The sequence below is a fragment of the Chiloscyllium plagiosum genome, unplaced genomic scaffold, assembly GCF_037043375.1.
Source record: "Chiloscyllium plagiosum isolate Xiang-an unplaced genomic scaffold, Cpla_swu_hap1 HiC_scaffold_49, whole genome shotgun sequence".
Classification (NCBI taxonomy): domain Eukaryota; kingdom Metazoa; phylum Chordata; class Chondrichthyes; order Orectolobiformes; family Hemiscylliidae; genus Chiloscyllium; species Chiloscyllium plagiosum.
Genome location: NW_028270187.1, coordinates 5,597,578 through 5,623,987, shown reverse-complemented (window position 1 = coordinate 5,623,987; position 26,410 = coordinate 5,597,578). Strand labels below are relative to the sequence as shown.

At 42.0% G+C, this 26,410-nt stretch overlaps 1 pseudogene across 1 annotated transcript in view; it reads left to right on the top strand.

Annotated features, from left to right (window-relative positions):
* The first annotated feature begins 483 nt into the window (after positions 1-483).
* The window catches only part of LOC148135420 (uncharacterized), a 560,459-nt pseudogene continuing 534,532 nt past the window's right edge, over positions 484-26,410 (top strand). The window contains exons 1-3 of the transcript XR_015755123.1: positions 484-538; positions 3,010-3,284; positions 7,178-7,465. The product of XR_015755123.1 is annotated as an uncharacterized LOC148135420 (transcript). The remainder of the gene's footprint in view (positions 539-3,009; positions 3,285-7,177; positions 7,466-26,410) is intronic.

Here is a 26,410-nt window from a genome sequence, read left to right as displayed (position 1 = left end):
ACGCATGCACACATGCACTATCTCTCACAGACAGTCTCATTAACTTTCTTACTCTCATGCACACACACTTTTTCTCATACATGCACACACATGACGTTATTGTACATCACCACTGAACAACTGAAACCCTGGCAAATCATGCTAAGGTGTCGAATCAGCAGTACGGCATTCAACCCATCGAGTCTACGCTGCCATCTGAAGAGATTCTGGCTATTCTAATCATCTTCAACTCCACTTTACCCTGTTACCCTCGTTCTCCTTTCTGATTAAAAACCTTTACATCTCAATCCTGAATCTAGTTCCCATTCCTGTTTCTTTTGTCTGATGGGAAAGACACCTTCTGACTTTGTATTTAACATTTCAGGACGCAGGACACATCACTTGGATATATTTTAAGGCATGACTTCTATATGGAACAATTTTCAAGGATAGAACTACTGAATTGTTTTATCTTTGTTGACGTAAGACCCATGAAACTTATCGATTGTGTCTAATTGTATAATTTCAGGGCAAGTAATGATGCTACAAATACGAGAAGGTATGTTGAGACTCTCTGCCTTCCTTTTATGATTTCTTGACGAACTCCACAGTGTCAGTGTTTAACTATTGGAAAACAAAGTGTTGTGGATGCAAGAGATCTGAAACTAACACAAAATGCTGGATTAACTCAACAAATATGGCAGCATCTGTAGAGTGAGAGGGATAGAGAAAATCAGATTTAACATTTTGAGTCCACTACACTCCTGATTTAGATTCATTAAGATGCAAAACACAGAAGCACACCCTTCAGGCCAACTCATCCATGCTGACCAGATATCCGAAATTAATCTAGTCCCATTTTGCAGCATTTGGCCCATATTCAAAATGCATAATTCAGGTGCCTTTTAAACTTTTTTTTAACCAGCCTCCATCACTTCTCTGAGTTCATTCCAAACCCGCACCACCCTGTGCATGAAAAAGAGTTGTGCCTTAGATTCCTTTTAAGTAATCCCCCTCGCATTTTAATCCTATGCCCTTCCTAGATTTGGAGTCCCGTACCTTGGGGATAACACCTTAGCTATTCACTGTATCTTTGCCCCTAATAATTTTATAAACGTCTGTCGCATCACACTCAGTTTCCAACACTCCAGGGAAAATAGTCCCAACTTTTCCAATCTCTTGCAACAACTCACATCCTTCAATGCTGACAACATCGTTGTTAATCTTTTTCTGAACCCTTGCTCGTTTCTCAACATCTTTCTGATAGCAGCATTCCAAAAGTGGGTGAACCAGTGTCCTGTATAGCACAGTGACCTACATGGCCTCCCAACTCCTATAGCCAATGCACTGACCATTAAGGCAAGCATGCCAATACCTTCTTAACCTCGTTCCTCACCTGTGATGAACTGTGAACCTGCATGCCAAGGATTCTTTGCTTGTCAATACTCCCAGAATCCTACTATCAAGTGTATAAGTCCTGCCTTAATTTACTTTACTAAAAAGCCACATATCTCCTTTATCTAAATTCAACTAAACCTGCCACTCATTGGCTCATCTGATCACAGACCCGTTGTACTGTGAGATAACTTTCTTCACGTCCATTTCACTATCAGTTGTGGTGATGAGTGTACATATGCAAATCATGCCTCCTATATTCACATCCAAATCATTTATATATATATAATGAAAAGCAGTGAACTCAGCACGGATACTTGTAGCACACTGCGGATGACAAGCCATTCAGCTGAAAAGTAACTCTCCACCTTCTGTATCCTATCTTCAAGCTGATTCTGCCTCCAGTTGCTAACACTCTCTATATTCTATGTGATCTAACCTTGCTCAACAGTCTACCAAGCGGAATTTTGTCAAACACCTTGCTGAGGTCCATATAAACAACATCCACCACTTTGCCTTTATCAATCATCTTTTCTCACTTCTTCAAAACTACAATCAGGTTAATGACATATGATTTTCATGCACAAAACCATGCTGCCTGTCACTTGTATCTTGCAAGGGGAGTCCAGTGATTAATTACTTGTTGCAGGATTCCCAGCCTCTGAGCTGCACTTGTAGCTGTTATATTTCCTTGGCAAGTCCAAAGCAGTTTCTTGACAATGGTCACTCCACGATCTTGATGGCAAGGATATTCATTGATAGTAATATCATTGAATGTCAAGGGCCGTTGTTTAGATTCTCTCTTGATGGTAGCCTCCAGGATGTTGATATTGGACGATTCAGTGATGTTAACACCATTGAGGGGACGAAGGTGCCATTCTGTTGAAATGTAAACCATCCAGAAGTTGTTAGTGCAGGTGGGTGTATGGTGGGTGGAGGGGGTGTGGTCTGTAATGGCAGCGCCACTGAATGTTAAGAGGGTGATGATTAGATTGTCTCTCAATGATAACCCCAGAATGTCGATAGTGGGGAACTTCAAGGGGATGATGGTTAAATTATCTCTCAATCGTAAACCCCAGCATGTTGGTAGTGGGGGATTCAACATAGTAACACCATTCAACACCAAGTGGCGATGGTTCGATTCTCTCAAAGGTAAGCACCCCCATTCCCCCGCCCCCGCCCCTCCCCACCAAATACTGATAATGGGAGCTTTTCAGCGATGGTAATACCATTCAATGTCAAGGCACAATGGTTAGTTTCTCTCTCAATGGTAAAACTTCACATGTGGATAGTGCAGAGATTCAATGACGGTATTATCACTGAAAGTGAAGAGGCAATGCTGAGATTCTATCCCAGTGGTAACCCCAGGATATTGATATTGAGGGGATTCAGAGATGGTAAGATCATTGAATGCCAAGAGATCGATGATTAGATTATTTCTTACTGGAGATGGTTATTGCCTAGCATCTTAATGGCATGAATATTACTTGCCACTGGTCAACCCAAGTCTGAATATCGTGCAGGTCTTGGACATGGACTACTTGATTTGTAATAATGGCAAGCTAACCATCCTACTGCATCAACACTATTTCATTTCTTCTCCGTGTGCGTGCGCGTCTGTTTTCTATGCATTAGGTTCCTCAGTGGAGACTGGAACACCCTTGCTAACGATGGAGCCAATGTGGGAGAGATTCTTAACGGGAGACCAGATCACTCTTAGCTGCGATGCTGGTCGAAAGCTTCATTCAAAGGATATAACTGGATCGTAAACAACATTACCAAAGAGTTCAGAAGGAAGACGTACAACATTGACGCTGCTGAAAAGGATCATGATGGGGACTACAGTTGTCAAACTTCCACATTGACACGCATGACGGCCTACAGTAACAATATTCTCGTGAGAGTATCCTGTGAGTCACGTCCTTCTTAGAAAAATCAACGCCTTTCTCTCAAGTTGCATCCATACAGACATTTGAGGGGTTAAAAACAACTCCCAGGGATAGACGGATGTGGGAAAAGTGAGAATATTGGCTTTCTCTTGGAATAGCACCAGCGCAGCTGTGATGCACAAATGTTCATTGCTCTTCACTGCTTCGATAGATGATGCTCTCCACCCATCTTGTCTGCACTAAACCTCTTCAATCATTTCTTGGGCATCGTTGCCATGTTCGAAACCATGTGCCCTTCGGCTGAGCAGTTGGCCCACTCAAGAGTTGGTTTAAATGGGATCCAGAAGGGCTAAGACAGGCAGGAATCTGATGACGAGGGGAGCCGATAGATTTAATAGGTATCTCCGAGGTTCAACATCCAGATCTCATTCCGACTGGATCAGTTACTTAGCAGCTCCCATGGGGGGGCGGGGATTTGAATCCACCCTTGTGGACTATCCGCCTGGTCTGCTTGTTTGCTAGTCTATGACATAACCTGCACAGATGACCCTTCACTTGCTGGGTGGTATTTCATATATTTCTTCACATATAGGCGACTGAGATGGATGATGTCATTGAACGACAGAACAATCTCAAGCTTCCAAGTGGCCTGCTCCTGTTCCTTTTTTTCTATGATTCTATCCTCCTCAGCCAACACTTCAGCGTTCTACTTAACTGGCTCCTTCTTTCCATTTTTGTCTTTTCGATATTATGATTCGTTAACGAGTCTAATTTTGCAATTAAGTGGCCATGAATGCGTTTTGATAATTAGTTCACACCTGAAAGAATTTTAAGTTTCGAAATTAAACTGCCCTGGTTTGAAGGCTTCACAAATTAAATGAAACCAAAGGAAAACACTGTCAGTGCACTCAGGGTGAAAAATCTGAACTGAAACTATCTCTTGATAAGAAAAAAGAAGTTCCCGTTTTAAATCAAGCTCTTGGTTATTTCTGAACTTAAGGCAAAACAAAACCTGTTGTTTAATATTTGTACAGTGCCTGGTTTGGACTGAAAAGTGTCATTCTCCATTGTAGCCCTAGTGCTGAAGGTTTTCATACCAGTATTCTTTCCTGTAAACTGCTCCTGAACTCCCCTTTCAATTCTTTTCCTAAAATGTGACGCCCACAACTGTACACAACTGAGCTCTAACAAGTAGGAGAAAGTGCGGATGGCCTTTTGACTGAAATGATGATTCTCCTGTCCTCAGATGCTACCTTTCCTGCTATGCTTTTCCATGACCACACTCTCGACTGATGTCTAACAAGTGTCTTGTACATGTTCAACATCGCCTTCCTCTTCTCAGACTCTACAACCCATTAAGAAAGCCAAATGCATCATGTGGTTAATTAACGTGCTCTCCCCCTGTCCTGTCACCTTCACTGATCTGTGCACATATCCTCCAACTCCTTCTGCTCTGCACCCTTATGATAATGGTGTCTTTCAATATTCTTCCCACAAACGTGTGTTACCGCTTTGTAGTGAACTCCTCTGCCCACTCTACCAACTCATCAATGCCCTATCGGATTTCTGCACCATTCTCCTTATAATTCACAATGTTTGTCGGGGGAGGTTCTACCATTTGAAAACCTGGAAATAACCCCCCTGCATAGAAAGATCCAGATCATTTTTCATATCAAGAAAAGCAATGCGCTCAGTACCCCTACTACAAAACTCCCTCTGGTCTTGAAAAGAGACTGGGTCGATGGGCTGAGGAGTGGCAGCTGGAGTTTAATTTGGACAAATGCGACGGATTGCATTTTGGTAAAACAGGCATATACAATTTAAAAGGGCCTTGGATAGTGTAGTTGAACTGAGAGACCAATGGGTATAGGGGCATAATCCTTTGACATTTTCATCACAGGTATACAGAGTGGGTAAGAAAGCACTTATAATAATTGCATTCATTTCTTAGACCTTTGAGTATATGAGTTGGGAAGTCATGTTGAGATTGTACATGATGTTGTTGAGGCCTCTACTGGAGTTCTGTGACCAGTTCTGATTGTTCTAATATAGAAAATATATTATTCAGCTCCAGAGAGCTCAGAAAAGATTTACCAGGATGTTGCCAGGAATGAAAGGTTTGAGTTATAAGGAGAGGTTGGATAGCCTGGAGTGTAGGACGTTCAGACCTTGAAGAGATTTGTAAAATCGTGACGTGTACAGATAAGGTGAATGGCAGTTATCTTTTTCCCTTCGGTAGGGGATTTCAAGACGAGAAGACATATTTTTAAATGAGAGGAGAGAGAGATTTAAGAAAAATTAGGGGTAATTTCCATTTTACACAAAGTATAGTTCATGTATAGAAAGAAATTCCAGAGGATGTGGTAGATGTGGATACAATTACAATATTTAAAGGACATTTGAATAAGTACTTGAATAAGAAAAATTTAAAGGGATATGACACAAGTGCAGGCAGGTGAGAAAAGTTCAGTTTGGGATTATTGTTGGCACGGACTGATTGGGCTGAAGGCGAAAATGAGGACTGCAGATGTGAAGATTAGAGTCAAGATTAGAGTGCTGCTGGAAATGCACAGCACTTCAGGCAGTATGCGAGGAGCAGGAAAATCAACTTTTCAGGCAGGACCCCTTCATCACGAAGGGTCTGAAGAGTGTTTCTGTGCTGTATGCTCAATGACTCTGTCACCACGAGTCTAATGCATACCATTACTCCTTTGGCAGTTGGAAGGTTAACTTCTATCGTGAATGGAGGCCGTTACGAAATGTTTCTTTCCAAACACTAACTAGGTGCAACAAAGAAAGAATAGCGGGCGTCAGCATAATCTAATCCCGTACATATCATGCGCTAGCCGGTATCGCGGCAAAGCAGTGACTAATAATTCTTACGTTCTCAGATTCTTGGCCCAATGAGAGATGGGATCAGAAAGAGGCCATTCAGAGCGTCGCATCTGCTGTACCGTTCAATGAGATGCTGGCTGATCTGATCATCCACAACTCCACTTTCCCCCATAATCCTCGATTCTGGATTACTATTAAAATATCAGCCTCCAATACACAGAAAACTCCCGTTCTCCGTAATAAAGAATTCCACAGATTCGCTCCCCTTGTAGAGAAGAAATTCCTCTTCCTGCCTATCTTCAATGGACGATCCTCCTTATTCTGAGTTGTTGCCCCTCTGGTCCCAGATACTCTCGCACAAGAGAAAATAACCTCTCTTCCCATTTTCCCACTAAGATTCTCTAAGAATCTTCAATAAGCTTACCTCTGCTTCTTCTCATGTTCTAAGAGGAAAGACCTAATTTACTGAACCTTTCCCGCATCAGATATTCCCTCCATACCTCGGATCAGCCGACTGAACCTTATCTGGATCGCTTCCAATGCTAGTCTGTCCTTCCTTAGATGTGGACCCCAAACCGTTCACTGCATCCTTGCTGTAGCCTTGTATAGTTATAGCAAAATCTCCCGACTTTTATACTCCATTCCATTTGAAACAAAGACCATTTTTTTCCTCTATGATCCACTATTCTAGCTTTTTTTGATTCACGGATGAGGAATCCCCAAATTCTCTGTCCCGTATCTTTCAGCTGCTTTCTGCATTTAAATAATATTCAGCTCCTCTATGCTTCCTGTCACCAGGATACACTACTCCTCACAATTACAGAAGATTAATTTATTTCTCCTATATTTCAAATCGTGGGCTGAAGTAGGGAAAGAACTTAGTTTTAAAACATAGTTTTCTAAACATCATTGCAAGCCTTGGTTACATAGCTGCTTGCTGAAGCAGGAGAGACATTTGCATTGGTCGATGAGGTGAAGTCAGCGAGTATGCATGAGTGGCGATTTGGCCTGCAGCAATTAGCTGATTGGTCTAGAAAGTGCTTACGTGCTGTTACTAAATTGAGTCTTTTTTTTGTCAGCTCCTGATTCGACCATGGGTATTGAGTCTGAGGCAGAACCTCTGTGGTATGGACAGACGCTGAGGTTGTGTTGTCACTGCAAATACCTCACAAAGCACGAGTTCATTTACACATTTTGTCAAGAAGGCTGTCTTGAAACTGAGATCCGGACAAGAAATAAATGTGTTACTTTTGTGAAGGAATGGGTTACGTTTGAGGATAGTGAATGATATCGATGCCAAATGCAGTTTGTTAATTATCCCAATGGTCTCATATACACAGCTGCATACAAAGTTGTGGATGTGCAAGGTATGTGCCACTTTAGAACATAACAGCTAGTAGCAGAAGGAGGCCATTCGTTCCCTCAAGAGCCTGCTCAGCCATTTCATACGACTGTGTTTGATCACATCTCAGACTCAATTCAACTTTCCTGCCCCATTTCTCTTTAATCCGTCAATGAATAAAATCTATCCGTCTCCTCTTTAAATTGATTCAGTGTCCTGGAGTCCCCACACACTCTGAGGAGAATAGCGTGAATTCACACAACGCCCACCCACCCCTTAGAGATAAACCATTCCTCTTCATCTGTGTTTTCACTCTGCCCCACACCCTATCCTGAAACGATAATCTCACATTCTAGATTTCCCCACACGAGGAAACGTCCATCAGGTCACCCAGTCAACCTTCTCTGCCCCAAATCCGAGCTTTTCGAGCCTCCCTTCATTGTTGCAATGACTCCCATCCTGGGAATCTCGTCTGCACTTTCTCCAGTGTAATCACAAATTTCCTATAGTGCTGCATCTGTGGCACAATCAAAGTGCCGTTCATCTCTGACATCACTTCCCATTCTTATAACCTATACCTCGACTGATGAAGGCAAGTGTCCTGAATACCTTTAACTGTTAACCTGTTCTGCCATCATCAGGGATCTGTGGATGAGCATCCTGAGTTTCTCAGTACTTATAAGGTTCTACGACTTATTGTATTTATATTTGACGTGTTAACCCTCCCCAACTGCACTAAAGGTGTCAGACGGAGGAGCAGCAGCAGGTCATTCAGTCCTTCATGTCTGATTTGTTGTTCAATGAGATTACAGCTGATCTGATAATCCACAACGCCACTTTTCCAAAATAATCCTCGATTTCCCTCCCTAATTAAAAATCTCAGCCCTGAAAATACTTCAAAACCCAGTCACGAAGGCTCTCTATATTAGAGAATTCCACAGACTCACTTGCCTCAGAAGAAGAAATTTCTCCTCATCTCCATCTTTAATGACATCCTCGTATTTTGAAACAACGACTGTGATGCAGGTTTGCTCGCTGAGCTGGGAGGTTCATTTCCAGACGCTTTGTCACCCTCAGTGGGCCTTCAGGCAAACCACTGTTGAAGATTCCTGCTTTCTATTTATATGTTTGGGTTTCAAATGTCACGATGACAACTATCTGGTACAGAATTTTCCACACAAGGGAAACAACCTTAATCCATATCTCTACTCAAGTCAAGTCCGTCTAAGAATCTTCAATAAGGTCTCCTCTCATTCTTCTAAACTCCAATGAGGACAGACTCGACCGACTCAACCTCCTCCTCATCCTTTATACCTAGGATCAGCTGTCTGAACATTCTCTGCACTGCCTCCAATTCCCAGTTTATTTCTTCTCAGATACGGAGCCCCAGAACTGTTCACTGCATCCCAGCTGTGATCTGCCTAGTGCATTTTACAAATTTAACAAAATCTGCCAATTCTTATATTTCATTCTCTTTGAAATGAAAGGCATTTTGAGCCGCTGAACTTGGAAGCTAGTTTTTTTGTGTGTGTGATTCACGGTAACTTTCAGCAGTCTTTCTTCATTTAAGTAATTAGTATTGACGGCAATTTAATTGATGTGGTTATGTGTCATGCATTCGTTAATCACTAAAAGTAATTCTGATCAAATGAACCATATTGTAAAAACACAACAATCTCTCTGATCTTTGGGGTGGAGGTCATGGCTGAATGGTGTTAATGCTAGACCATTAAATTGGAGACCCAGGTGACCCAAGTTCAAATCCTGCCATGGCAAATCGTGGAATTTGAATTCAATAACTATCTCGGATTGAAAGTCTATTGATGATCATTGCCATGACAGAAAACTTAATCTGGTCACTAATGCCCTTTTGGGAAGAAAATCTGTCGTCTTTACCCAGTATTCCCTATATGTGACTCTGGAACCCACAGCAAGTGGGTTCCAGCAATTGATTCTTAATTGGCCTGTGGGTAGTTAGTGATAGGCAATAAATTTTGGTCTGGCCAGTGACACCCGCATCCTACAAATGGATAGTTTAAAAAAGAGTTAATGTCTTCGACAGAAGGAAATTTGTACCCATTCTTTCTTTCCATGTGATTCCTGGCCCATCGTGTGGTGGTTGGTTCTCAAAGTCGTAATGTAACCTTTGGGCTGAATGGTTAATTATTGCTCCATGTTTTTTTAACTTAATGGCTGCCTTCTCCACTTTGCCAGACTGATACCTGAGTTGGCCGGACTGACGAATGAGGAGAGGTGGAATCAGTTAGGATATTATTCATTGGAATTCAGAAGAATCAGGGTGGGGATGTCTCATAAAAACCTGTATAGTTATAATAGGGAACAAGCAAGAAGGATGTTCCTGAGTTGGAGGTGGTGGACAGGATGGGGGGATCCCAGAACAAAGGGGTTAAGGTCTAAAGGAGACAGTAGAGCTGAGATGGAGAGACATGCCTTCACCCAGAGAGTGGGGAGCATGTGGAATTCTCGAATACAGAAAGCAGTCACGGCCAGAACACTGAATGTTTTTCAAGAAGGAGTTGTATAGAGTTATTAGGGGCTAAAGGAAATGAATGGGGAATTGGTGACTGAGTTTGACACTTCCACTTAATGGATGAAGCAGGCTGGAAGGAACAAGTGGCCTACTGCTGCTTCTAATTGCTCTACCTTTCACCCCCTTTGTTCAAGGGTAATTAGGGAAATGATCAGAAAATGTAATGATCCTTTAATTAAGACACTGTATGTTCCCTTGCATCAGGAGTCTAACAGTCATGTGACTTATGCATTGTTAATGCACCTTGAAAGGATGAGAGACCAAGATGTGTTTTTTGGAGGGGAGGAAGACAATGGCTCTTCCATCTATCAGGACCTTCGGAGAAACTGATCACAGAGTCCCGCAGACCCTATTGACGAAGAATGAAAGTTCCCTCTGCTATCACGCTGGGCTTTTCTTTATTTGTCATCTTCAATTAAAGAAAAGAACGGACCAAATCAATGTGTGAACGCCACATCAAAGAAATCTCACTTGTTTTTCCCTCACTCTAGAACACGATTGCATGTATCTCTAGCCCTTGGTAGCTATAGGTGATGGAAAATTTTTAGTCTGAAGCTATGATTTAACATCTTCACCTGACTCTAAGTCCTCAATTCTGGGACCCACGAAGCAACGGACTGCTGTCTAGTATAGAGTCATGCAGCACAGAAACAAACTCTTCTGACCAACCTTTCCATGCTAACCAAGTTTTCCAATCTGAACTAGACCCACTGCCCTGTGCTTGGCCCAAGTCCATCCAAACATTTCTTATTCATCAACTTATCCAAATATCTTTTAAACATTGTAACTGGACCACATTCAAAACTTCCTCTGGACGTTCATTCCACACAAGAAATGCTTTGTGTAAAGAAAACGTTGCCCTCATTTGTTTATTAGAATCATTTTAGACCCACCTTTAACGTATGCCCCTAGTCTTGAAATCCCCCAGCCTAGGAAAAATCTGCATGCGTTATGATTTTATAAATCTTGATAGGGTCACCTCTCAATCTTTCACAGTCCAATGCAACTCGTCCCAGTCTGTATTTATAACTCGAAACCTCTACTCCCAGTAACACTCCTGGAAATAGTTTTTGCATCTTTTCCAATTTAATGATATCCTTCCTATAACATGGAGACCAGAACTACACATAATAATCCAGAAAGGGATCTCATCTCGTAGTGGAGCCACTATTTAAGAAGAGTAATAACGAAAAGGCAGAGAAATATAGACTCGTGAGCCTGACATCAGTGGTAGGCAATTTGTTGGAGCGAATCCTAAGAGGTAGGATTTATATATATTTGGTCAGACGAGGACCGATTAGATATAGTCAATATGGCTTTGTGAGTGGGAAATCGTGTCTCACAAACTTAATTGTTTGTTTTGTCACGTGATCTGCCCTAGCCTCTGTGCGTCGGGGGGGTTTCAGTATCAGAGAATCTTTTAAGCTACTGTGAGGCCATTGTTGAACATTTTCAAACTGTATTGTTGTCGCTACTCTGTCCTGGTTTGCCCTATTTATACACTCAATACTCAATCGGTGCTGTCATCAGATAACTGCAGTGAACAAACCGAAAATGTCTGAATGGCTCATTTGGTTCTGAGAGTCTATGAGGATGGGACAGGGCAAATAAAGCAAAAGCTGGTTTCATTCATGTATTGCTGACTTGGAAAAATGCGAATTTTTGTTGCAGAGGTAGGAAATGGAAGGTGATTAAATGCAAATTCCATAATCTGCCTAAAGAAAATGCCTGAGACTTCGGAAGATTTCAGAATATCTGTTTTCGCTAGGTTTGCCCCAAGATCAAGTGTTAATGCAATACCAGCCTGACCTGCTGTGATTACAAATTGTGTGTTGACTACAAATAAAAGCAAACATGATCTGGGAGGATTCTTTGGAGCCTTCATTGGAGAGGAAAATTCCTGCCAGATGTGTAGTATCCATTAGGGCCTTGGATAGAGCCACGTAAGGGGTCATACCAGTTTTGGAATTGTTTACTGCAAAACAAATTTTACCTTGGTCAATTTTAGTTTTCTCAGTGCACACTTACATAAATCTGATGTCTTAACCTCACTACACTATGCGTCCATCCCTGGTAAGGTTTGGAACACATCATATGTCCTTGTAACTGTTTGGCTGAACATGTAGGTTCATCATATGATGTCTCATTAAAATACTTTCTAATCTATCTCTACTGAGCCAATATTTAAAACAGAGGTATTGATCTGACGTTATTTGGAAATCCAAATATTCTTCTGTCTCTACAGGTCAATAGGGTCTGCAGATGCTAGAAGACAGCGTCAAAAATGTGAAGGTGGAAAAGCACAACAGGTCAGAGAACATCCGAGGAGCAAGAAGGGCAACTTTTTCGACTAAAATACTTTGTCGGGACTGAAAAGAGGGAGGAAAAACAGAAGTAGATAGATGGAAAGGGGTTGGGGTTGAGGGAAGGGTAGGTGGGATGGTGGTAGGTGGATGCACGTGGGGAGCTATTGTGATTGGTCAGTAGGAAGATGGACAGGTTAGGACAAGTCAGGGAGGCGTTGGAGGAGTGGCGATAGGGCTACACATGGAATAAAGCTGGAGAGGAGGCATTTTGAAGCTGGTGAAGTCGATGTTGAGGCCATTGTTTTGTGAGATTCCCAGGTGAAAAGTAAAATGTTGTTCCTCCAGTTTCTGTTGCCTCACTCTGACAGTGGAGGAGGCCAAGGATGGGCATATCACCGAAAGAGTGAGGGGGGAAATTAAAATGGATGGCAATTGGAAGATATGATTGGTAGAGCGCAGATGCTCCGTGAAAAAATACCTGAGTCTGTATTTGGCGTCCTTGATAGAGAGAAGACCATATTGTAATCATGCATATAATAGATGAGATTGGATGACCTGCAGGTGAATCTCTGTCGGATCTAGAAGGATTGTTTAGGGCCTTGAACTGAAGTGGGGGGGGGGGGGGGGGGGTGTTGGCAAGGTATTGCACCTCTTGTGGTTGCAGTGAATGGTACCAGGTGTGGTAGAGATGTTCATGGGGTGGATAGAGTTGACACGTGATTAATGGAAGGAATGGTCCCTGTGGAATGTGGATAGTAGTGAGGAAGGAAATGTAGTTTTTGGCAGTGGGGTCTGATTGTAGGTGGTGGAATTGTTGCAGGACAATACATTAGATTCAAGGGTCGTTGGGGTGGCATGTGAGGTCTGATGGGACTCTATTGTTATTGTTGGGGGGTTGAAGGCAGAAATGTGGGGAATGGAGCAGATACAGTTGAGGGCATACTTAATTAAGGGAAACTACGGTGCTTAAAATAGAGGGATAACTGGAATGTCCTGGAGTGGAAAGCCATATACTGGGAGGAGATGCAACAGACTTTAGGTGGAGAAAATGGAAGTATAGGATAACATTTTTGCAGCATGTGTAAGAAGAGATAAAGTCAGAATTAGTTGTAGAAATCAGTTGGCTTGGAATGGGTATTAGTGGTGAGTCAGTTTCCGGATATGAGGATGGAGAGGTCCTGGCAGATGAGGAAAGTGTGAGAAACCATCCAGATGAATTTGAGGGCAGAGTGGAAGTTATTGGCGAATTTGACGAACAGCTCGAGCTCCTCGCAGGTGCACGAGGCCGCACCGATGCAGTCATAAATATGGGAGAGGAGAGATGAGGGATGGTGCCAGTGTAGTTATATAAGAGGGACTGTAAGTAGGTAGGCATAGTTGGACCTGTGTGGGAGCCAATGACCACCTCTTTGGTTTGCAGGAAGTGGGAGAAGTCAAAGGAAAATTGTTGATGGTGTGGACCAGTTCTGCAAGGTGAATGCAAATGTCAATGAAAGGGGAATAGTTGGGCCTACAGAGAGGAAGAAGCGGAGGACTTTCAGGCCCTCTGTGTGGGCAATACAGGATAAAAGGCCTGTATGTTCATGGTGAAAATGAGGTGTTTGTTGCTATGGAATTAAAAGTTTAGCAAGAGGTGGAGGATATTGTTCATGTCTCGAATGTTGGTAGGTAGTTCCTGGACCAAAGCAGAAAGAATGGAGTCAAGGTATGACGTGATGGGTTTATGTCCCCGCAGACTAACTTACTGAAATTAATATCTCAAGACATCCAGATCCCTCTATTTCACAGAGTCATCCAACATCTCTCCAGTTAAATTAAAGTCTCTTTATTGATTCTTCCTGATGACCATGACACTCCCGACTTTACAATGACTCAGAAAATGTTTTACCATCTGCACATTGCCCAATCTGAAAACTGTTTACATCCTCTTCATAATTCACCTTCAAAACTATTTTCATACTTTAAACCAAAGACTGATCTATTTCAAAGAATTTTGGAAATCTAAATATCCTTCTGCAGTTCTCTGCCCTTGGTCAGTGTGTCTATCTGCTTCTCTGTTCATTTCCAAAATAACTCAAATTACCACATTCATCCATTAGCCTTTCTCAGTTGGTTTGTGGTGCCCATGTCTCCACACAATCACAGTAAGAAGGGTAACAGGGATAATCCAGGTAAATATTATTATGACAAGCGGTAAACGCCTCTGCTAATTTAAACCTGACACACAGAGTAGCTCACCTCATGCCGTACTCTGTTAAATTTCAAGAGGCAAAGAACCATCCCAGATTTCACAATTTAATGTAAAAATTAACAATTTTATTCTTTAAGCCAACGGCAAACATTAAGACATCAGCTATTTACAAATCCTTTCAACTCCCACTCTAGAATGGTGGGCAGAAAAATTACCTCTTCATTTTAAGGCAAAATCAATTTCAAACCCAGGTATAGTTTCAGATGCCTAACTTTCTCTGTAGATTCCTTTAGGTCGACTTTGGTGTTCTGTCGCACAAAGTGCTTTTAGGCAGGTCCGTTTCAGAGAGATATCCAACTGGCCTTAAGTTGGTGCTTGCTTGGTTGCTCTTTGCTGTTCTGCTGCCAACTTTTCTAAATGTCCGGTTTTATACCCCAAAACGTCAGATCATTTCATTGGTTTAATTTTTACCCAAATAGCAAAATTCAAATTCGATTGGATGTTGGTATCTGGAGCATAGTTTAAACTGATTGGTCGACTTTGAATTTGTTTTTGTTCCATGGCAACACAATTCCAGCTATTTAAAATATAACCCAATGTTATATTTTAAAATGGTCCAGCATACGCTGTTTTTTCAGTTAGTCCTTGCTAACTTTCTCTCTATCTTAGTTACAGTACACACCTGCACCTTCATAACACCTCCTCCCTTAAGGAAAAATGAACCAACATAACGAAGAGATGGCTTCATTTTTTGAGTATTCCTTAAACACATTATCATGACATACATATGACTTTAAGCTAAATTCATGTTAACTTCTTCTGACATGTATATGACATTAAATAGATACCAATCTCATCTATACTTTATCAGTTAAATCTCCTATAAGGCATCTGCAATTATATTCTTATGATGCACAACATGTACACTTTTTAAATTATCAGTCTGTAACATAAGACTCCAACGAAATAATCTCATATTCATGTCTTTAAAGCATTCTAAGAATGTAAGAGGATTGTGATCTGTGTACACAACCGTCTCTGACGCGTTGTTCGTGACGTACACATTAAAGTGTTGTAACACATGTACCAAACTCAACAGTTATTTTTTGATCATGGAGTGTTTCCTCTGGTGGATGTTGACTTTATTTGAAAAGTAACCAAATGACAGTTCAATCCCAACATTATCTTCCTGGTCCAATTTCGACGGCAATAGCACTGATGGCAACTTTGAAGGGTTTCGAAAAGTTTGGTAAAACTCAAAATGGTGCAGACCTTTTAAATGATCGTTTGCCTCCTGGCATTGTTCTGTCCACCGAAACATCGTGTTCTTCTTCAGTAAATTGGTTAACGATGCCAATACACTGCTGAAAGTCTGAAAATTCCAATAGAATTCCACCTCATTCTTCAAGGTTGATAGTGGAAATTCCCCGATGGCCTTCAGCTTTGCATTCTGTGGGGTCAATGTTCCATGACCGATGTTATGGCCCATGAATGTTGTCTCTGTTTTTGCAAATGCAGTTTAATTAAAGTTTCTTACCAGTTTTGTTCTCATAGTTTTTCAAAGAGCTCTGCTGACTGAATCATGTGACCTTTCTAGGACTTACTAAAGATCGTCCAAATAGACTGCACAGTTTGGTCCCCAGCGATAACTCTGTTCATGGGTCTTTGGAATGGGGCGGGTGCATTCTTCATTCCAAAAATCATCATTTGTTAACCTTGTTACAGGAGCAGCATCAACACAGCAGACTTGTCGAAAAAGTAAAAGCTGATGGGATACAGGGTAATGTGTTTATTTGTATCCGAAGTTAGCTGAGTAACAGGATACAAATGTTAATGGCAACGTAAACTATATAGTGGCTCGGTGGTTAAAAACTGCTGAATCATTGCGCCAGTGAACTGGGTTCGATTCTACTCTTGGGCGACTGTCTGTATGGAGTTTGCACGCCTGTGTCTGCGTGGTTTCTCTCCAGGTGTTGGGATTTCCTCCCACAATTAAACATGTGCAAGTTAAGGCGATTTGGCCATGCTAAAATGCGCATAGGTGTCCGTGAAGTGTAGGTTAGATGCATAAGTTAGGAGTAAATGTCAAGTAATTGGGTAGGGGAATAGACTTTTTTGGGTTACTCTTTGGGAAAGCACGGTAGCTCAGTGGTTTACACAGCTGCCTCACAACGCCAGGGACTCAGGTTTGATTCCAACATCAGTTGAATGTCTATGTGGAGTTCAAATATTCTCCCAGTGTCTGCATGGGTTTCCTTTGAGTGCTCAGGTTTCCTCCCATAATCCTAGGATGTGCAGGTTACGTGAATTGGCCATGCTAAATTGCCAATAGAGTTCAGGGATGTATAAATAAAAGGTAGGGGGAATGGGTTTTGGTGTGTTTCTCTTCTGAGGGTCGATGTGGACTTGTTGGGCCAAAGGGCCTGTTTTCACTCTGAAGGGATTCTATTCAATGTTTCTGATTTTTCATAATTGTCTAGGGCGCAGTATAGTAGCAACCACATTGCTGTGGTTATGGAATCACCAGAAGGCCAGACCAAGTAAGGATGTCAGATTTTATTCCCTCAAGGATGAGGATGGAATTTTTTTTTCTCTTGTCAAGTATTATATTAGCTCTTATTTTCAAATTATTATTGAATTAAAATTGCACCCTCTGCCTTAATGCGATTAAATCCTGGGTCCACATAACATTACGTGACTTTCTTGATTAGTAGTCCAGTGACAATAGCACCAGGCCTACTGCCTTCCCTATTCACATTCACGGAGCTGAACCTGACAGGTTCCGACTTGTAAGTACACTATCAAAATCGGAGAGCAGAAACTGATAGGAACAGATCACTAACTGTTCTGGTCTGCTAATATGCAAAGGCACTTATCAATCTGCACCTGCCAGTTTTTGCAATTTGTAAAGTGCCTTTGCATATTAGCAGACCAGATACTGACAGGAAGGGATTAGTAATGAATTAACAATTTACTGCCGAAGCTTTGAGGCGTACACTGATAATCACACAAATATCTTCACTAAGCAGAAACTAGGGGGTACAGCTTGATAACCACACATTCATATTCTATTAACAGAAACTGACAGTAACAGAATGATAACTACACTCACACAGTAACGCAACAGAAACTAGCCGGTTCAGATTGATAACAACTTTTTTATATTCATATTGCAGAAAATAACAGGCATGATGTAATGAATGTATTTGCATTTTTACCAGGAGAAACGTTCAAGGTTATATTAGTAACTACACTCACACATTCATTTAGCAGAAACTGACAGGTATAAATCAATAACTAAACTCATATATTGACGTAGCAGAAATTGAGAGGCATGGACTGACACCAGCATTCACATATACCGATAGCATAAACCGACAGGCTCAGATGGATAACTATATGCACATAGAAGAAACTGAAAAGAATGCTCCCACAGCATAAGCTAAGACGTAAAGATTTATAACTACGCTCTCCTAGTCACAGAAAAAAAATTGTCAAGCACAGTTTGATAACTATACTGAAACCATCACAGAGCAGATCTCACAGGTATATAATGGCAACTACGCGTTCACATTCACCTAGCAAAAATTGACAGACGCAGACTGTTAACTACACTGATACATTCACAGCACAAACTGACAGGAAGAGGTTGACAACTATCCTCATTCTTTCACGTAACAGAAACTGACAGGTACAGATTGCAACTAGTCACATATTCAGAGCAGAAACTGACATTCATACACAGATAACTGTATCTACACATTCACATTACAGAATCTGATAAAATACTTGCATTCTCATAGCTGAAACTACCAGGGACAGGTTTCATATCTAAACTTAAACACTCACATCTCAAAATCTGACAGGTACAAAATAGTAGTTGCATTCACACATTTACAAACCAGAAACTGATCTGGACAGATTAGTAAATACATTCACATGTGCACATCTCAGTAACTCTCAGAGAAAGGTTGATAACTACACTGTCATATCCACAATGCAGAAGCTGAAGGCACTGATTGATAGTAACACTCCCAGTTGCACGTAGCATACATTGACAGGGATAGAAGGATAATTACACGTAAATTAACATTTATATTTTGTAAAAGTAATCAAACATTCAAAAATAGGTTAATAATTGGTCTCTCAGATTCTAGAGCAGAAATTGACAGGATAACTGCATTCATACATTCACATTGCTGAATCTGACAGGTACAGGTTGATAACTAAGCTCACTTGTAGAGGTAGCAGAATCTGGTAGATATAGAATAATACCTGCATTCACAGAGTCACACAGCAGAAACTGAGAAGTACAGGTTGATCAAAAATACAGTCGATACATTCGCAGAGGAGAAAGTAACAGATACATTTTGATAACTATACTCTCATATTCGCATAGCAGGGACAGATTGCTAATTGCATTCAAATAATCACAGAGCAGAAACTAACATAACAAAACTCACATATACACAGACCAGAATCTGACAATATCATATTGATAACTACACTACACATTCACCAAGCAGGAACTCATTGTTGTAGTTCGATAACTAAATTGACATAGCAGATACTGAAGGCGAAGATTGAACTGTGCACTCATACTTTCTCAGCAAAAAATGTCAGACAAAGCTGGATAACTATTCACTCATTTTCACATAGCAGAAACTGAGAAGTGCATCTTGATAACACAGACGCACATTCTCAATGAAGTAACTGAAATGGTCATATTGAGGACACACACTTGTTCACATAACATGTATTGACAGGAAGAGACTGATAACAACATTCTCTTAAGAAATTGTACAGGTACAGATTGATAAACACATATTCAAAGTAGAGAATCTGACAAGAAAAGAATTGATAATTACACTCAAGTGTTGACAGCACAGAAACTGACAGTGAGAAACTGAATACAGCACTCACATTCTCAGAACTGAAACTGAGAGGTATAAGTTGATAACAGCATTCTCATATTCACAAAACAGAAAGTGAACAGAACAGATTATTAATAACATTCCTGGTTTCAGGGATCGTAAGGCTGGAAACCAGAGTCGAGATTAGAATGGTGCTGGAAAAGCACAGCAGGTCAGGCAGCATCTGAGGAACAGGAAAATCGACATTTAGGGCAAAAGCCTTTCATCAGGAATGGAGGCAGGGAGCCTCCTGGGTGGAGCGATAAATGGGAGAGGGGTGGGGCTGGGGAGAAGGTGGCAAAGGGTAAAAGAGGTGGATGGGGTGGGGATGAAGGTGATAGGTCAGAGAGGAGGGTGGGGGAAGGTAGTAAAGAGTACAATGGATGGATGGGGTAAGCGTTGAAGGTGATAGGTCAGAGAGGTGGGTGGAGTGGATAGGTAGGAAGGAAGATTGGCAGATAGGACAGGTCATGAGGACGGTGCTGAGCTGGAAGTTTGGAATTGTGGTAAAGTAGGGGGTGGGGAAATGAGGAAACTGGTGAAGTCAACATTGATGTCCTGGGGTTGGGGTGTTCCGAGGCAGAAAATGAGGCGTATCTCCCTCTAGGCATCGCGTGGTGAGGGAGTAGCGATGGAGGAGGCCAAGGACATGCCTCCAAGGACAGGCCCTGCATGTCCTGGGCAGAATGGGAGGGGGAGTTGAAATGTTGAGTCAAGGGGTAGTGGGGTTGATTAGTGCGGGTGTCCCGAAGATACTCCCTAAAACACTCTGCAAGAAGGTGTCCAGTCTCCCCAATGTAGAGGAGACTGCTTCGGGAGCAATGGATATATAGTACAGGAGGTGTCCTTTGCAGTTCTGAGAGATAGTGGCCCTCAGCGGAGACAGGGATGACTGTAGAGAGGTTAGGTGCTGGCGTATTGCAGCGAGTGTTGAGCGGAGGATCCTGAAAGAGAGCTGTTGCTGGTGGCTTTGTATCTGTAGTATGTACTGGTTGTCCCATTCGGGTCCAAACTGCAGGTTTAAATGTAGTACGGAGTCCATGGGGGATCACTTGGCTGCGGAGGCAATCACTGAGGTAGGAGATGTGGCTCTGGTAGCGGGTCGTTTCAGGAGATGGTTGAAAAGTGTCAGGGCAGAGGAACTGATTTGGGGGTTGCAGTGAGAAAGAGACTCACTGAGGTTCTTGTGGGAGAGAGGCGGATAACTTCTTTAAGGTCACCATCCTTGCAAGATGATTCACAGTAAGGTTAAAATCAAATAGGCAAAAGTGAGTACTGCAGATTCTGGAAACCTGAGTGCAGATTCGAGTGGTGCTGGACAAGCACAGCAGGTCAGGCAGCCTCCGAGGAGCAGGAAAATCGACCTTTTTTTGGCAAAAGCTCTTCGTCAGAAATGGAGGGAGGGAGCCTCCAGGGTGGAGACCTAAATGGGAGTGGGCTTCGCTGGAGAGAAGGTAGCAAAGAGTACAATAGGTGGATGGTGGTGGGGATGGAGGTAATAGATCAGAGAGGAGGGTGGGGAAGGTAGCAAATGTGTGATGGGGGTGGGATAAAGGTGATAGGTCAGAGAGGAGGGTGGAGCAGATTGGTGTGAAGGAATATTTGCAGGTAGGACAGGTCATGAGAATGGTGCTGAGCTGCAAGTGTGGAACTTTGGTAAGCTGTGGGGCGGGGAAATGAGGAAACTGATGAAGTCCACATTGAGGGCCTGGGGTTGGGGTGTTCTGAGGCAGAAGATGAGGCATATAGTACAGGAGGGGTCCTTTGCAGTGCTGAGAGAATGTGGCCCTCAGTTGAGGCATGGCTGACTGTAACAGCAATGTGCCGGTACCTAACCTCTCTACAGTCAGCCCTGCCTCAACTGAGGGCCACACTCTCTCAGAACTGCAAAGGAACATCTCCATGAGAAGGTGGTTTAAAAGAAGTTCTGGAATTTGCATATTAATGAACTGAAATTTGCAACCTATGCTAAAAGATGAAAGACTTCATCCAGATTTATTCACTGTCACCTTTTGCTATATATCCTATGTCTAATGATTCTGTCTCACCACTACCTGTGTTGGACCATAACCTGATGTTGCGTGATTTTTAACTTTGTGCACCTAACGTACACATCGCTGAACACAATTGTCAATTGAGCATGGAAAACGCTCCAAACCTGCACATCTTTGGATTGTGGGAGGAAACCCATGCAGACACGGGAAAATACGCAAACTCCAGACAGATGTTGCCCAAGGCTTGTATCGAAACCAGATCACTGGCACTGTGAGGCTGCAGGGCTATACACTGTGCTGCAATTTCTCATTCATCTAAACTCTAGCAAATATAATCTGAACTGACTCGATCTCCTTCATATGTCAGTCCTGCCATTCCAGGAATCAATCTGATGCACCTTTGCTGCACGTCCACTAGAGCAAGAACATCCTTCTTCAGATCAGGAGACCAAGACCTCAATCTTCCAACTGTGGCCTCAGCAATGCACTGTACAACTGCAGCAAGATATCCCTGCTCCTGTACTCTAATCCTCTCACTATGAAGGTCAATACCCAGTTTCTTTACTGTCCTCTGCATCTGGACCTGGGCAGAATTTATCCAGTTAATGGTAGGATTCTGGGGAGTATTCCTGAACAAAGAGACCTAGAGGTATTGATGCATAGTTCCATGAAAGTCGAGTTGTACGTTGACAGGGTGGTAAAGAAGGTGTTTGGCAGACTTGCTTTCATTGGTCAGAATACTGAGTCAGTAAAGTAATTGGTGACGCCACGTTTAGAATACTGCTTTCAATTCTGGTCTCCCTGCTAAAGATGTTGTTAAAATTGAAAGGGTTCAGGAAAGGCTGGCAGTGTTAAAGGAGCTATAGGTAGGATCTGAATGGACTGGAGCTTTATTGCCTGGAGTGTCAGAAGCTGAGGGGGATCAAAGAGCAGGAACAGGTCCTACGGCCCTCCACGCCCGTGCCAACACATTTTGCCATTCCGTACTAAAACTGTCTTCACTTACAAGAAACATATCCCTCTCTTTCCTCCAATTTCATGCATTTCTTATCACCAGGGTGACCTTCGTAGAGGTTTGTAAAATCATGAGGGCCATGGATAGGGTTAACAGCCAAAGTCTTTTTCCCAAGGTCGGGGAGATCGAACCCAGAGGGCAAGAGTTCAATGTGAGGGGGGTAAAATTTAAAAGCGTGCTAAGGGGCAACGTTTTCATGCAGAGCGTGGTGACTGCAATGAATGAGCTGCCAGAGGAAATGGTGGACATGGTTATAATTACGACATTTAAAGGCTTCTAGATGGGTACATGATTAAAAAGGATTTCGAGGGAAATGGGCCAAATGCTAGTAAATGGGACGAGATCAGTTTAGGATGTTTGGTCAGCATGGATGAGTTGGATCAAAGGGTCTGTTTCTGTGCTGTATAACTCTATCTGCATGCTTTCTTTCAATGACAGGTGTTCACGCAAATCTGGTTTAACATTGCCTTTCTCAGATTTAGATTTTATTGTCACGTGTACTCAAGTACAGGAGTACAGTGGAAAGTGTATAATGGTGTTACGTGCGAACGTTAGCTGGATTCTCCCATTCCATCAAAACAGCGGGTAATACATCAAATGATTTATTAAGTGTCTGAATTCTGGCACAAATTCACTAAGACAGATTGTCAGATGGTATAGCACTTCAGTGCTTTACTTGACCAATCTTTCATTAGAGTTGCAGTGTTCTGTTGTTGTCTAATTAGTGAATTTTCCTCATACACAGTTTAAGATTTAATGTTTGTGATTTGAATCTTTCTTACTTCTAAATCTCACTGATTGTAACTCCATTCTTAGCCCTACGTTTGGCAACAAATCCTTCCCAACCTATAACATGAAGGTGATCATGCACATTAAACCTGGGCTCAGCAGTGATAGTGTTAATGAAATGGTGCAATTGTGATAGATGTGCACTCCTCTGTAACACTCCCTTAAACAATGATGTCTTTACTGCAACATAATTCAATCTTATAAAACCATGATGCTCAAAGTTTTACCAGGAAATATCTTATCTGTCTGTCTATCTATCTGATTAATACTGTCCAAACTATCCATCAAACTTATCCATTCTGCCCTCACATACATTACTTCTTCACTGAGACTCCAACTAACTTGAAGTGTACATGAAATAAAAGGGTTGTTAATGACAGTTTTCTAGACCAGGAGTTAAATTACATTGTGTTGAAGCTGTCATTTACAGAAACAAAAATTTGTGCAATATCCTTACAGGACAGACTTGCTACGATGAGGCCTGACTCAGACATTTCGAATCTTCAGTTCCTCCTTGAGACAAAGGACAGCTGGGGTCTAATCTCACACAGTACATTTTCCTAACCACAACATTCATTCAGAGAACAAGTCTTTGAGCTGACAAGTCTATGAATTGTGCATTTCCAAGGAGAGTTTCAAAATTAGGAATGGAAAGTACTTGAGTATAATTCGGAGAGAAAAGAAACAGGAAGTGCTGCTTTCCCAAGGCAGGAACGTTAAAACAGGAGTGGGCTATTCAGCCCCTTGAATCTGCCTTCCTAGTGAATAGGATCATGGCTGATCGAGCACTTCAATGCAATTTACACGCCTCATTCCCATAACCCAGTTAACGATTGGTAATCAGAAATCTCTCAGCCTCTGCCTTAAACATGCACATTGATGGAATAGCCTTAGCTCCCTGAATGTACAGAATTCTGAAGGACTATAATCTACTGAGCAAAACAAAATAAACTCTCATCGCGGACCAACATCCCACTTGTTTAGAAATCCCTGGCTCTAGTTACACCCAAACAGCAAACATTCAATCTGTATCAACCATATCCCTCTCTTTAAGGGTTGTGTTACTGTATATCAAATATATCATCGCTCATCTGTCCAATTCCTCAATAATACAGGCCCCGTTTGCCCACTCTCTCTTCATAGGATATTGCCCCATCCCAGAGACATGACTAGTGAATCTTCATTGTCCTCTCTCCACATGGAAATAACATCTTTCTGAGAAAAGGACACCCAATCTTCACACAGTCCTGCAGGTACCTAACCAAAGTCCAGTGTGTTTAAAACAAGACTTCACAGCTCGTGTGCTCAAATACTCTTGTAATAAATTCCTTTAGCCTTCCAAAAGCATGTTTTGGCTTTAAGCAAAGCATTAGAGAGTTTAGATTAGATTTAGATTAGATTTAGATGTAATCTAATGTAATCTAATCTAATCTAAATTCCTTTAGCCTTCCTACAAGCATATTTTGGCTTTAAGCAAGGCATTAGAGAGTTTAGATTAGATTTAGATGTAATCTAATGCAATCTAATCTAATCTAAATTCATTTAGCCTTCCTACAAGCATATTTTGGCTTTAAGCAAGGCATTAGAGAGTTCTGCAGTAACGGTGCCTCTGTAATCCTGGGTGACTTTAATTTGTATTTGGATTGGACAAAACAAAGTGGTGGACTATCTGGGTGAGTATGTGTGTGTCTGGTATTTATTCATGTATAAGTTTTGGGTGTTGCTGGGTGGCCAGTATTTGCTGCCCAACCCTAGTTAATCTTGAGAAGGTGGTCGTGAGCTGCTTTCTTGAAGTTCGTGTGTGTGATTGAGAATGTGATTGCTCTTTAGACGAAAACTTTGAAGAACCAACTAGCCAACAGATCAATTAACAAGCTTGTCATGTACAAGCTTGTGGAAGAGTGACCATAATATGACAGCATTCTTCATCAAGATGAAGGGCCAACCAGGTGTTGGCACATTCATGACAGTGTGGCCCTTAAGTGTCCATCATGTTAGCTGGTGGGTGCACATAGCCCCTTCCAAATAAGGGTGCTGGGTGCCTCCGCGTCTAGCGAATTACTCGATGCTCCCGATTGTCCCGAGGGTGACATTCCATTGTCCCATTCAGTGTCCAACTCCAGGTTGCTGTCTGCAGCTGTCAGGTTTGTTTGCAAACTGTCTGTGGGCAGCTGCAGCCTGTCTGCATTCTGCAGCGTGTGGATTGAAAGTCACTTTAGTCAAGGCTGGTTTGCATTTCCGAGCATGCTTTAACTAATGGCCACCACATTGAAGTTCATCATAAATAAATTATTTTGGACAGCCTGTCCAGTCACATTATCTTCCTACGCTGCCACCTTCAGTGATCTGTGGACCTGCACACCCAGATCTCTCAAAATGTCAATACTTCGAAGGGTTCTGCCATTCACTGTATATTTTCCACTTCGACATAACATTCCAAAACGCATCACCCCACATTTGTCCAGATAAAACCCCATCTGTCAGTTTTCTGCCCATGCTTCCAACTGATCTATATCCTGCTCTATCCTCTGACAATCTTCCTCACTATCCGTAACTCCACAAAACTCTATACTGTCTGTAAACTTATTAATCAGACCAGTCACGTTTTCCTCCGACTCATTTGATGTAGATCACGAACAGCAGAGGTCCCAGCACTGATCCCTGTGGAAAACCAGTCGTCAACAGCCTCCAGTCGACAGGCATTCTTCCAACGCTACCCTTTGTCTCCTATGTCTAAGCCAGTCTGCATCCATCTTTCCAGCTCATATTTGATACCATTTGAACTAGTCTGCCATGAGCGATCTTGTCAAAGGCTTTACTGAAGTCCATGTACACAGTTTCAACTTCTCCCTCGCCAATCATCTTTGTGTCCTTCTCAAAAATTCGATCAAGTTAATGAGGCATGACTATGGTTTCGATCGCTAAGAATTTGCTTATAAATGCATATAGATCTTGTCCTGGAGAATTGTTTCCAATAAATTCTCTACCATCAACATGAGATTCACAGGCCTGTAATTTCCTGGATTATCCCTGATACCCTTCTCAAACAATGAGATATAATTGGCTATTCTCCAGTTCTCTGGAACCTTACCTGTGGCCAAAGCAGATACAAAGATAACTGTCAATGCTCCAGCAATTTGCTCATTGCCTGCCTCAATATTCTGGAATAGATCCATCAGGGCCCAGGGACTTACCTCCCTGATTACTTTTA